This window comes from Ruditapes philippinarum, unplaced genomic scaffold, assembly GCF_026571515.1.
Source record: "Ruditapes philippinarum isolate M1 unplaced genomic scaffold, ASM2657151v2 ctg2243_1_1_1_1, whole genome shotgun sequence".
Lineage (NCBI taxonomy): Eukaryota > Metazoa > Mollusca > Bivalvia > Venerida > Veneridae > Ruditapes > Ruditapes philippinarum.
The window spans coordinates 183782-198255 of record NW_026864903.1 but is presented as its reverse complement, the minus strand read 5'-3'; positions in this window follow the sequence as shown (position 1 = coordinate 198255).

Sequence of the window (14474 nt, the reverse complement as noted above, 5' to 3'; positions counted from 1 at the left end):
GAAGGGGTCTGAAATACCACAATGGAAGGGGGCTTTGATACCACAATGGAAGGCGACTGTAATACTACAATGGAAGGGGTCTGTAATACCACAATGGAGGGGGACTTTGATACCACTATGAAAGGGTGATACCACAATGGAAGGGGACTGTGATTCCACAATGGAAATGACTTAATACCACAATGGAAAGGGACTGTAATACTATAATGGAAGGGGATTGCAATACCACAATGGAAGGGGACTGTGATACCACAATGGAAGGGACTGTGATACCACAGACGTAGGGGACTTAATACACAATAGAAAGGGACTGTAATACTACAATGGAAAGGGACTGTAATACCCCATGGAAGGGGACTGTAATACCACAATGGAAGGAGACTTAATACCACAATGGAAGGGGGCTATGAAACCACAATGGAAGGAGACTGTAATACAACACTAAAAGGGGACTGTGATACAACAATGGAAGGGGATTGTAATACAACAATGGAAGGGGACTGTGATACCACAATGGAAGGGGACTGTGATACAACAATGGAAGGGGATTGTGATACCACAATGGAAGGGGACTGTGATACCACAATGGAAGGTGACTTAATACCACAATGGAAAGGGACTGTAATGCTACAATGGAAGGGGGCTGTTATACCACATAGGAAGGAGACTTTTATACCACAATGGAAGGGGACTGTGATACCACAATGGAAGAGGACTGTGATACCACAATGGAAGGGGACTTAATACCACAATGGAAAGGGACTGTAATACTACAATGGAAGGGGGCTGTAATATCGGAATGGAAGAGGATATTATACCACAATGGAAGGGGACTGTGATACCACAATGGAAGGGGACTGTAATACCACAATGGAAGGGGACTTAATACCACAATGGAAAGGGACTGTAATACTACAATGGAAGGGGACTGTGATACCGCAATGAAAGGAGACTGTAATACAACACTGGAATGGGACTGTGATACCACAATGGAAGGGGACTGTGATACCACAATGGAAGGGGACTGTGATACCACAATGGAAGGGGACTTAATACCACAATGGAAAGGGACTGTAATACTACAATGGAAGAGGGCTATAATACCACAATGGAAGGAGACGTGTAATACAACAATGGAAGGGGACTGTGATACCACAATGAAAGGGGACTGTTATACTACAATGGAAGCTAGGAGACTGTAATACCGCAATGGAAGGGGACTGTGATACCACAGATGAACGGGAACTATACTATAACTGATGGAAGGGGAAATGGGTGATTCATGAAAAATTAAACATTCGATGTTCTCTCAAAAAAAACTAGTTTTTTTGTATGAACGGTTTAATTACGTCCGTACACGAGATGCATAGTTTCGTGTTTCTGAATTTTCTAAAAAAAATTATAACATCATAATTATTCAGAAGCGATATCCTGTTCGAGTGCCAGTGAAAAAAGAGAACTTCTGGGTGGTTTTTCGTGAAGGTCAAATCTCAAAATATGTTAACGCTTTGATATTTGTGTTTTTGCTTGCTATAGAAGACTGTGTAACAGTTTCTGTTTTCTTATTTTCTGTGTGTTTGTTTGATTTTTTTACATTTTTTAAAACAAATTTTGCCTAAAAAATTAACAATTTAATTCTCTTCCTCTACAGCAGAAATTTAAGAAAGGATGATTTACTTTTAATTCCATACATTAAATGTTAGAATGATCAATTTAATGCATGTATATAAAGAAACGAAAAGAACAAAAATATATCTTGTTAAAGAATAATTGTTGGGTATTTTGAAAGACGCAAAGTGTGCAACAAATAAAGAGATAAATAAGTGAATGAGTGGAGTGGGGTGAGCAAATGCGTGAGTGAAAATAAATAAATGAAAACAGTTTTAATACATAAATAATTACAACCAGTGTGCAGTTTGTCAAATATCAACGCTTCATTCTAATTCTGATAGTTCATATACATACATCAACTTTGGCTACCAAATCCACTTTCTTTCAATATATATATCTTCGGAAAATAATATTTGGCAAACCAATCTGCATACTTTAGATATGAAAACTTATTGTTTACAAACTACTTGTCAAACAATAAGATGGAATAGTGTACGAGTTAAGTAATGGTTAACAATCGCAATGTACACGAACTCAATCAACCTGTGTTCAATTGTAGTATATGGTCAGACTCTCGCATTGGTTTTCCCATAGACTCTTACATTATGGAAAAACAGTTAAATTGAGTTTTCGTGCTAAAGAGGTGATTTGCTTAAAGATTGAAATGCCAGACATATAAACATTATCTTGTTATATAGGGGTTGCCAACCATTATTGTTTGCAAAATGACTTCAAAGAGGATTTCTTCAATTATCTGCTGATCACATGAGACCGACATGCACATACTATACCATTTGTGGTATTATATTCATTATCATCCAATCACCCATGTCCTATTAAATCTTACAGGTTTCCCTGCACTTTTTTCAGCCAATCCCTTGGTACGTTACAATACGATAGTCTGACCATTTGAAACAAGTTAGTTATAATGATATAACACTGGCTGGGGCAACATCGGAGGGATGTTTCTGCTGGTAAGGCCGAGACGATGTTTTTGCATAAACATCCCGGGATGTAGCCAAGCCATTGTTATACCCTGTAATTAACGAGTTTCATATATTTTAACTGTTTTATCGTAATTTTCATTATGTTTTGTGACAGAAATTAGCTAAAAAGCACTATGTTTAGTGCTTTATATTTCCCTTTTGTTTCAAATGAAAACCCTAGTAAAAATGAACCAGCTACATGAAATCAAACTATGTTCGTTGCTACTGTGAATGTGTGATACCCTCGACACATTTCAACCTCTGCTTTAACGGGTGGAAAACAACAACAACAACAAGGACTGTTATCAGTTGAGGTTTTTTTCTAAAAGAAACAATGACCATTGAAAAAAAAATACTGTTATAGATAGATAAACATTATTTATACAAAGGCAGTATGCCCATCACTATACAATTGTATATCAATGCAAGTTTCAAATCCTCATTGAAAGTGTACTGAATATAATGGGAGAAAAAAATCCTTACCATACGATAATCAATATTTATTCAAGCATAAAACAGACGTCATATCCGATAAATATAGTGAAGCTACTTTATTCAACTGTTCATTTTATCACGAGATTTGGCGCGTAATTCTTAAATGTTACTGCATTTAAAATTGTTAACGTAAACATAATTATAAACATACAATCTGTATTTACAAATGTATAAGTGAAGGTACATGTACTTTATTACATCTGTTCATTTTAAAATTCTTGCGAGTTATCTTCAAATGTGTTTGCAGTATTTTTCAATTATATTTTTAATCATGTACATGTTTAAATTACATTACCATAAGCATTAAAATGGAATGATATGATTTTTTTTATTATATACAAGGGAGGGGGGATTGAAGTTGGGGCTGGTTACTGACATCACAGATAGCTGCAAAAGGGGATAGGTTTGGTCATTTTGGTGTGGTTTCGGGGAACCTTAAGCAAACAGCTTCGTTTATCTATTTCACAACTTGCAACAGATGTTTTAATTGCGATTTTTATACCTGGAGTGTTTAATGAATATATTATCTATTTCGCATAAACACAGTAAAATATAACGATAACATTTGTAAGTATTTAAATTAAACCATGTATTGAAGGTAAATGTACTTTTTTAAAACACGTACGATATAATTCCTCAAATTATTTAAAACGTCAGAAAAATGTAAACCCCACAAAATGTGTTAAAATTTCAGTCGACACAATTTCGATAAACAATTTATAATAACTAATCACTGCTTATGAAAACGGATTGTCGTTCATCCGATAGTACGAACATGTATGACAGGTGCCAATACATGCAGCTGGCTATATGAAATAGACATCATTTGATGTTAATTTCAGACTATTATTAACGCGAAGTCAAATATAATGCATATTGTTGGAAAATAAATGTAAGACACATGTACATATATTAATTGTGCTGAACAATAATAACACTTAATAATTTCTCTCATACTGAACAATAGAAGGAAAGGGAAACACACAATCACAGTATAGCTGGTTAATATATTTTTATATATTGTGATTGTTCTCTGTAAATGACTTGTCATATGCGCACTGCTGTTTTATTATGTATGATGCACTGATAGAAATAGATAATGCATTTGAACATTTTCATCAAATACTTGATGGCTTTTATCTCATTTTCTGATGACACAAATAACGGAAGTCCTTTTTTGATCAAATTACATGTAAATACATGTATATCAACGCAATTATTTTACCGATTAGTCAAGACTGCCGGTAATCGTCAGCTAACATGATTTACGATGAAATGCAGTCAATCCGAAACCACATGATATATTTTCCTTTATATCATTTGATCTAGAGGCTTACATAAATACATTATCATTGAAACGGACAAATATAGCGTTTACTATTCTAATCACGTTCTAACTATTATCACAAATAATCATATACCATGGTTTCAAAAAGGAACGGGGTGGTGATAATGATCTTCGAACACTTTAGTCTAATGTTTATATGATATGTATGTGGCCTTTAAACTAAGACACTTGCTAATCAAATTACTTAAAGTAGACAGAAGGCGGTTTTCGATTATTGCAAGTTTAATTATAGATTAGTTCTCACACAAAAACTATTTTCTAATGTGTAGGGATATAGCTTTGAGCGACATTTGTAAATAAAGGCTGCTTCTGTAAAAGATTTTCGCACAATCAATAAATCATTATGCTTGCAAATTAAAATTAAGTTTACAATATAATGGAAAGACTGTCAAACACGTGCAGTAACTACATTATTTGAGCTTTTTTTTTTCATAAAAAAAAATCCGTGAAATTCGTAATTTGTTTGAACATGATATACATGTAAATGTTGCAATACACATTTGTTATAAAATAATGTGAAAAAGTTTGTTTTCTTCCGATTGATGTCTTTTACATATTCACACGTGTTACTTATTGGCATATAGCTTCATCATCATTTAATTCGTTTGCCTTTTGGCAATAAGAACACTTATTGTGATTGAATATTTTGCATGAAAGTCAAAACACCATTTGGTTACATTTTAGTACCTTCAGAAGAAATTATTACAACTTTGCGTCGCTATAAGCGTTAGGTGATAAGCATCTAAAATCATATATCAGTTTTGACTCGACCGTTTAAACTGCAATTGTTAATGGTTATGATTGATATAATAAACCAACCGTATGTATATACATATTATTGTAATTGTATATCAATTTAGTACAAACAATTTTATTGTCTTCAGAAGGTAATTGAACATTGTAACAAAATATAACTGCATTTGATAAGAGTTGTAATTTTCTCTAAACATTATACAATTCAAATCAAATATACAATGACCGATTGTTTTCAATGTCGCATTTGTCGTATGTAACTTCCGATACTGTACAACAATTAAGTTATGTTTCACTTTCTTAAAATGACAACATTATCATTGTTTCATTGTCAAGTTGAGCTGAATTGATTTTATATTTCAAAAGATTGACTGTTAAAATGGTGATTGGCCAACAGTTGATATTGGGAAATGTTTATTATATTTTATATTAAAATACCTAAAATATAAATAAAAGACTGCCAGCTCTTTTTATAAAGTGAATGTAACAGTTCATTTCCAATTGATATAAATTTGCAGAAATTCCCTTTGACTGTGTAAGCAATTTATCGTTAATTCGGAATAAATGCAGAATGAAAAACTATTTTGACTTTTACCTGTGCACTTACTATATTTTCCCTGGATGAACATAATGTCACTTTAAATGCAAATATGTTACATTAAAAAGTCACAAAGCATTTTTATACTTTTATCATAGTTGTTATTTGTAGTTAAAAACGGTTATTTAAACGACAAAATACATTACTCATTCCCTGCATAATTACTTCAAAGGATGTTTGATCGTTTATCAATGCATTGATGTTTTCTTTTTGTTGACTAAGCACATAAATCTATCGTTCATGCTCTTAATAAAAACACATGCCTAAATTGATTTATATGCTTGACACACATTACCCCTCTTCCAAAAAAAACTTTAATTTAATTTTTAAACATATGTCAAGTATGGGATTTTTTTTGTCCTTTTCTAATAGTTTTTGAGGATTTAAAACAGTTAAATAAAATGAAAGTTTTTATGGATTTTGAAAAGAAAATTTATTTCTTGAAATTACAACATACAACCTCACTCACAAACCACCGAAATACTCACTTTCAAAAAAAGACTCGATCGTCGATTTCTAAAAAAAAGGGGAGATTTAAAAAATAAAATTAATGCAGCCTCCCAAATGAGCCAAAAAAAATACACGAAAAATTAAAGTTGGGAATAAGTAGGGAAAATATTAAGAAAAATAAAACAGATTAAAGATTCAAGTGATATTTTTTATCTAATGTGCAATTAATGACTTATTTTTGTAAAATTTATCAACATATTTCTTTTGCGTTTCTAACGCAGTAAGGGCTACTTTTGCATATTTTGATCTCTTTCTTTTGGTAATTTACATCGATTATAAGTGCTGATTGCAATGTGTCAATTACTTTCTTAGTTCACTTCACAATATTTTACTTTTAAATACATTTTCAGAAATTTCTTGAAAATAAGGATGAATCTGGAGGCGTACTGCTTTAAATCATGTTAAATAGAAAGAAGTTAAGAAAACAAAAACAGGTCTATTTTACACAAGTTAAGCAGGTTAACGTAATGATTTTTGCTGTCGACAATATTGTCAACGGACATTAAACATGGTGTGATCTCAAATATCACAATTCCGGACCCACTTACTATACTTTCCTTTATGTCATTTGAAAACCTTGAACTTCTTACTTACTAAGCCTTATTTAAATACATTATCATTGATACGGTTAAGTTAAACGCGTTTACTATACTATTCAATGTACAACAATTATTACAAACAAAAATACATATAATGTTTTAAAAAGGAATTTAGAAATGTAAATATTTTTCGAACATTATATCTGATATTTATATGTAAATGATATTAAGTTATATGGCTTTTAGGTTATAAGATGCCTACTGTAGAAGGACCTTTCTGAAAAGTATTAAGTAGGAAGCTAAATTTTTATATTTGTACTTTTTTATTCTTTTTGTTAGCTTATGTTATGGTTTTCTTTACTATTGTAAAATGAGGTAACTGAGACGTTAATAAGATGATATCGCTAACATATCTAGTACAACTCACTCTGGATAACATTTAACCACATCCGATGATGACTTGATGAGTTTCTTTACCTCAAAACCAAAAGTCGTGAAGACCAACGACAATTCAACTTTAATAAGAAACTATAATGATTGATTACCAAATAATTCGATTCAGTAAGAAGGGAAGTAATATGTACATGTAAAAAACGTCCGAAATATGTCCAGATGTAATCATTGCATCTAATTTTAGGCCAAACTATTATAACTTCTTAAATGTACCAGCCACACAAACTATTTTTTTATCTTTTTCGTGCGCGGCGCACAAGCACGGCTATACCATTAAAGTAACACTCTGGGATTAAAATTTGTATTTTTACACCAAGGTTACACAACATTTATTCATTATGGCTTAGGGGTCCTTATCAAGTCGCCATTGAAATATTATGTTTTCAAATCGCCGACACACGGGTTTACTTTCTTTGGAGAGCAACAGCATATTTCCCGATGTGCTTTGACTACCATGCAACGTTAAATCTGATTGGCCATTTAACAACCGGAAACTTTTTCATCGGTCGATGATAAACTTCGGGGAATTTAACTGGGTAAGACGTGCATCTACTGCGAAATTTTTTTATCTCTAATCGTATTGCCTGAATTTCACGCGAAACCCTAGATGCGAGTTCAAGTGCGTGCAAAGAATAAAAAAGTACATTCTGGACACCAAAGAAGTAACAATAAAAATTTCTTTGACAAAAACTTTAAATTTCTTTTATCATTTTGACAAGTACTTATGAACTAGTAAAGAAGACAATGTAAAGCAACAAGGACTTGTAAATATTTTATAATCTATAAACTTATAAGTGAACATAAGTTTATAAAGCACATAAACATTCAAGACATTTTTTTTGAGGTGACTTCTCCAATTGTATTCATCATGAGCAAATAAACGTAAACACATAGCTCATCCGTAAACATACTTATAAATGGTTTCAAATACAAGGAAGATAGATAATAAGACATCTCGATATTCTTAATAGTTTTTATCTAATTACATATAAATGTAGACACCCGAACACTAAAGCTGTTTCCTTACTCGTTAAATGTCTTCCAGGCAGCATTCTCAATAATGCTCGTTCCCTGACCAGAAATAAATATTTATCCAATCTGTAAACTATATAAGCAAACAGATGAGCTATTGTATTGGTCATTAAGATAAAAGTGTTTCGAAGAATAGAAGTAAACATTGACAGATGTATATGTATGCATGTAGATTTGTTAAGTTACAGCATGCAAAATGATCACTTGTCAGTTTTGAAAAAATACAGGATATCAAAGTTTTAACAGCTATTGGTTATACATTGCGCCGGACACGATTTTTCACAAATATACGTGCATTAGCTAGCAATTGTAAATAAAACCACACGAAATATTTTACTCATTCTTAGTCTACATATAACACTTCACCAATAATGCAATGTCATATTAGAATTCATAAATCTACATATTATCGATGTTAACCCAGAACGTAGCAGACCGGTGTGAAATGATACAGGATATGTGTATAATGAAGTGCAAATTTATGCTAATCTTTGGCTGAAAGGAAGTACAAAACTGAAAATGAACAAACCAATATATGTTACAATAGTTCAAATGCTGTATAAATGAATTTTTTACAATATATAAAGGCTGCTTTCCATAAAACCCTTTTTTTCTTGTTCATATTATTCACGAAAGATTGAAATATCTTATTTGTGGACGAAACTAAATAAAAAGGATATTCCAGCACTGTTCTGTAAACCTGTCTTGATAAATACAAGTTGCCGACCTGTCATAAATATTATTTCTACGTAAGTTATGTTCTGGCATACATATCTTCAATGCCAATATTGCTGTAGGTCAAGTATGAAATAGCAAAACACTGTTACAGTAATATTTCATTGAAAGAAAGCCTGATACCGTAACTAGTTTATAGTGCGCCTATTCAAAAGATTCTTCACATATTAAATATACATATCTGCCACTCAATCACTCAATGAAAATAAACACGAACAATGCGTTTTGATAATTGCTATATGCAATTGTTTAAAATAAGTATAATGTCATAATTGAGGCCTGTCTGTTGAACAAATCTTATTGCAACAGTTAACGAAATACTCACACAAATGATACACAATGGTGGTACATATTCCACAATATAAATGCACACAAATATATACTTTAAGTATATATAGCATTCTATGATCTCACATAGGTTTGATCTTAGAGTTTTGGTATGGATTACTTCCTAGCGAACCGCTACCAACTTTCTTAAAAGTATATACCTTGGTTAGAATAGGATTGGGTTATGTCGTTTCATTATGCAAGAAATAATACACATCAATCAGTCCGCAAACATTTTACTGAAAGAAACAGAATATTCTGGGAGTCCACTAATAGTATTAGGTCTAAAGTAGTATGTTTATTTCTTGTTATATAGGACTTAACTAGAGAATAATGGTAGAAATTAAACGAACAAAGACACCAAACTGTTAAAAAAGTTACATTTCTCGGCGGGATAAGAACTAATCCGGGGACATTCAGTATCATGGAAATGTTTAAATTGTGTTACATAAACATGTGGGGAATTATTCTGAATAAATATGGAATCTACAGAGGTCATAAGGTGCTAGGTCAGCGATAACGTTTTAATATGGCCGTTGAAAGAATAATTATTACCATTGCCATAATGATTTTCTTTGTTAACATTTTTTTTCTGCTGCTAGAATAATCAAATTGATTTTTTAGTGTTATGAAAATTGTTTAAAAAGGTTTTTTTTTACAAAATGAAATGTATAGCCTGCTCAGTTAGCGTGGGACCCATAAAAAGAATATTGTTTTTGTAAAAGTAGACAGGGTCAATATCTGATTCTTCTAAAACATGGTTACACTTTTCGTAAAAATAACTGACATTAATCTGATACCGGTGAACAATGCGGTTTTTGAGCTATGCTCTAATGTATACAAAGTACCTTACTGCCGTGATCCAGATGGTAAGCTATAAAAGCCACCACCATCACCTTTGTAGGTAACGTTTCACAACATATGCGACTTTTCCATTTATCAAAACCCCAAAGTGCTACACGTTGTACTAACTGTACAATTGTGTAATAACAGGGGCCAGCAGTTTACTTCTAGTTTAATTCCTAATATAGCATTTCAAAATTAAGTGGATTGATTTTATTTTATATATTATGTACAAATTATGGTAATTACGTAAAATGCGTGTCTCGTTTAGCATATGGTTGTCTATACTAAACCGGTTTAAATAAATATTTTTTATCGCTATAAAGTTACAATTGATTATCAGTAATCTAAAAAACATTTGTATCTGAATAAAACTGAACAAACAATGTGAAACATCAAAATGGAAGGTTTATGTCTAAATGTCCGATGTACATACAAATGCGTTTTCTATTCGTACGATATAGTGCATTAAATACAAAACAGAATACAAATAAACGGAAAAGGAAACACTTCTGTTAACATTTACTAGGTTGGACAACATGTGTTACTGTAATGAAGCGTTTACCAGAACAAAATATCTAACAAAATGTTTAATTTGAAGGTACACAAATCGGTTCGCGTAAATAGTATGTAAGACAAAGAGACGAAGAAATTATATAAAGTTAATTTCAGCATCAGAGCAGACAAAAAAAAACTTCTATCTTGAGAAGCATTAAGATTATTTTTAATTCATGATAAAAAATAAAATTGAGTGAATACAATTTGAGAGATATTTGTAAGACTATCAATGTTTAGACATACACATATAGATTTCAATTCCATGTTTACATGTATCAACATGTACATCTTACAGTATCTGTCTATTTGTTAATGTATAAAGCATGTTCATTGTGCTTTAAGTAATTCACTTAATACAGTTTGTTTCTAATGTATTGATTGTAAAGGTATCATTGTAATATTTACATTTATATTTAGTTTGTTAAAATTCCACCACCACATCTGTCCATGAATCGGCTCAATCAAACCATCAATTTTGAATTTTATTTCTCCCGAATTTATATTTATAATCAGTATGAACTCCAGGGTCCAGGAGCGATGAATAATCACAGTTTATTATTGAAACATTCAATGTTATGATTTTCTGAACCGACTTGCGATCGCATCTTTATGAACTCGTTTAGTTGACATTATCGTCTCATAGATTTATTTCATACTTTTAAAGTAAATTGGTCCAGAATGGAATGAATGCATAACCATAAATAATTCATTATAACTGCATAGAGAGTCATATATGACAAAAAACCTTTAAACTATAAAATTAGGTTGTTGCAATTTTATAAATGATTTGATATTACATATTAAAATATATCATATGATAACAAAATATTATTATTCATAATACAAATCATCATTATAAATTACTTAGACCTATCTCAACATTTGTTTTCAAGAAATAGTGTGTAAGAATATCTAAATGATACATTTGACATTGTTTGGAATACTAGTTGAAAATATGCTCGTTGTAGATACTCAAACTTTTAATAAATTAGCTCATAATAAACATTTGAAGACCCCAAGCCTTTTATGTTCAATTCGGAAAATTGTCCTCAATGAGGCATCTTAAAGTGACACGACAACTAAACAAAAACTTCAATTTCGTCAAGGACATTTAAGAATGATTCATTTGTTTCGAACAATAATAAAAATTTAGAAAAAAAAACAAACAATAAATGCAATTTTTCAACTTTGATTTTTTATAAGAAGTAACTTCCTCACCGATTTCCCGAAAGCCCTAGTCTATTCATAACTCTATTTATAATAAGATTTTGAATACAAATGTTAATTTACATTTTCACTGTAAATTGCATTCAATTTGTTATATGTCTAATGATTAACTGTTAAAAAACCAAAATATAATACAATGTACTTTTAACGAGGACTAAAAAAACAAAACAATTTGTGTACATTTTTGCTAAATCTCAAACAAATAAATTGAAAACCCTATGCTTACACTGTAGACAGACGATAATCTGAGCTTTAACTGCTATTTATGAAATGATTGTCACACTATCATTTGAAGGCAGTGTTCAAATGCAGAAATGTTTCTAAGTCATATATTTTTAAAATAAACATAATTTCACTCTCACTTAAACTAAGTAAATGAACATATATCAATTTGTGGTTTAGAAAATATGGCGTTAACCCCATTATTTACCGTTGATATTAATGTCACGCCCATAATTTCCACTTCTTGAAACATTTGTATTTCTGCTCATGACCTATACAATACGTTGCGTGCCCTACCACAACGTTTAATCGTTGCTCCTGTGACATGGCTGAATATTGAGGTCCCCCAACAAATAATATTTCACTTAATTGGTTAATTTTAAGGTTTGATGTGCGTAGGATATCGTTTAAGGCAGGTTGGTTTCTCTGCAAACTTTCATTTAATTTCGAATACCACTGTTTCATAACATTTACTGTTTGTTCTTTACTTCTTATTGCCATGAAACCACTGCAGATGATAGTTGCTTTATTTTCCGACTGTGTCCACATATCAAAATTACCTTTGAGGTATTTGAACGGGTTCTTAAGAAACAACATGTCAATATCTGCATACAAAACATTCATTGACTTTTCAAGACATTTGATAATGTATGCAGGCCTCGCTGACACCATTTTCTTATAACCTCGCGTGTTGTGAATAAGAGAAGACGAATCGTTTAAAATCCAGCTTCTTGCTATAACAACCGACGGCGTCGTATAGGTTTGCATCAGTTTTTCAAAAACGATATCATCCTCTGCTATCACAGTAACATTTACAGTTATATTTAGTTTCTTAAAATACCACCACCAGTTTTCAAACATATCATAGAAGGCATTGTTTACAGTAAGGAGTACAGTCCATTTAGCCGGATTTGTAAATAAATCCTTAGAAAACTTGCTGGCCGTTAAAGTTTTCGAGTTTGGTTCGTCTCAAATTTGAAATCTGTCCCGTATAGCGCCGTCTGGTATGGTGTTGCCCAGAATTGTGTCGTCCCTGACCGGTTGATGTAACACATTGTCTCTATGTATTTCATCATCAAGTGTGCTGTCTTGTGAATCCGTTCGACGTATACCGTTAAACGTTCCTGTGCTTTTTAAAAACACAAAAATAATGGACAAAAAGATAATTGTCACAGATATTTTGGAAATAGCACGAAAACCTCTCATAGCAGAATACTTTTATTCGTAGAAATTTGTTTTATACAATACAAATGTATGCTTGAAATGAATTAAGTTTACTTCAATCCACGTTATGTCATACGGTCTGTTTTATACTTTATATTTTTACACTTTTAACATGTGAGAAAGGATATGTTGAAGTTTAAATGAAACAACTACTTTTCACCATCAGATAATTCATTTTATTTCTTTTTGGAAGTACTATTTAGATTTGCCTTGCACAAAATTAATTGATATGATCTTTTAACGCCCATAGTTTACGATGTCGTGAACAAAGTCCCTTGCAGCCGTATTTGAATGCATAGTAAATGTTTCATAAAGGAATTTGTTTTTCCCCTTTACTATTTGTTTTTATTTATTTGATCGTAAGTCAAAAGTTATGTTTTATTTTGTACAGTAAATTTAATTTATGTTGTGTTAAGCTTTTTGTGACTTCTGCACATGTATTGATACTACTCGTTAAAATACACAACACATCACATAATACAAACAGATACTATCTATCATAAAGACTTTTATAAGTTAATGGTTTCAGTAACTAAAAGTCTCAAATATTGCGATAATAAAAATTTATTATGTAAAAATCGTGCACATTAAAAAAAGATTGATGCATAACCTTATAAGGACCTAACCAAAAAAGAAAAGCTTCTTTTGTATGATGAAAAACTCATTACTTTTCAAGCGAAGCATTATTTGTATTATAATAGATGTGATTTTGAAATGAACGACACAGAGAAACACCTATATTTGGATTGGGTCAACTTTAATGACAGAAAATAGGTTTATGTTAATTCTTTAGTATTTTTACAAATGTAAATGTTCGTGTCATTAGAGCTTGAAATCATGATATTTTTTGTAACCATTAAACATGATTTTCGTAACTTAGGCAATTTACAAATTAACGGAATTCTCGATCTGCTTTATAATAAAAATAAAGCGTCCACTCATTTTTAGCTCACCTGCCACAAAGTGACAGGGTGAGCTTTTGTGATCGCTTTTCGTCCGGCGTCCGTCGTCCG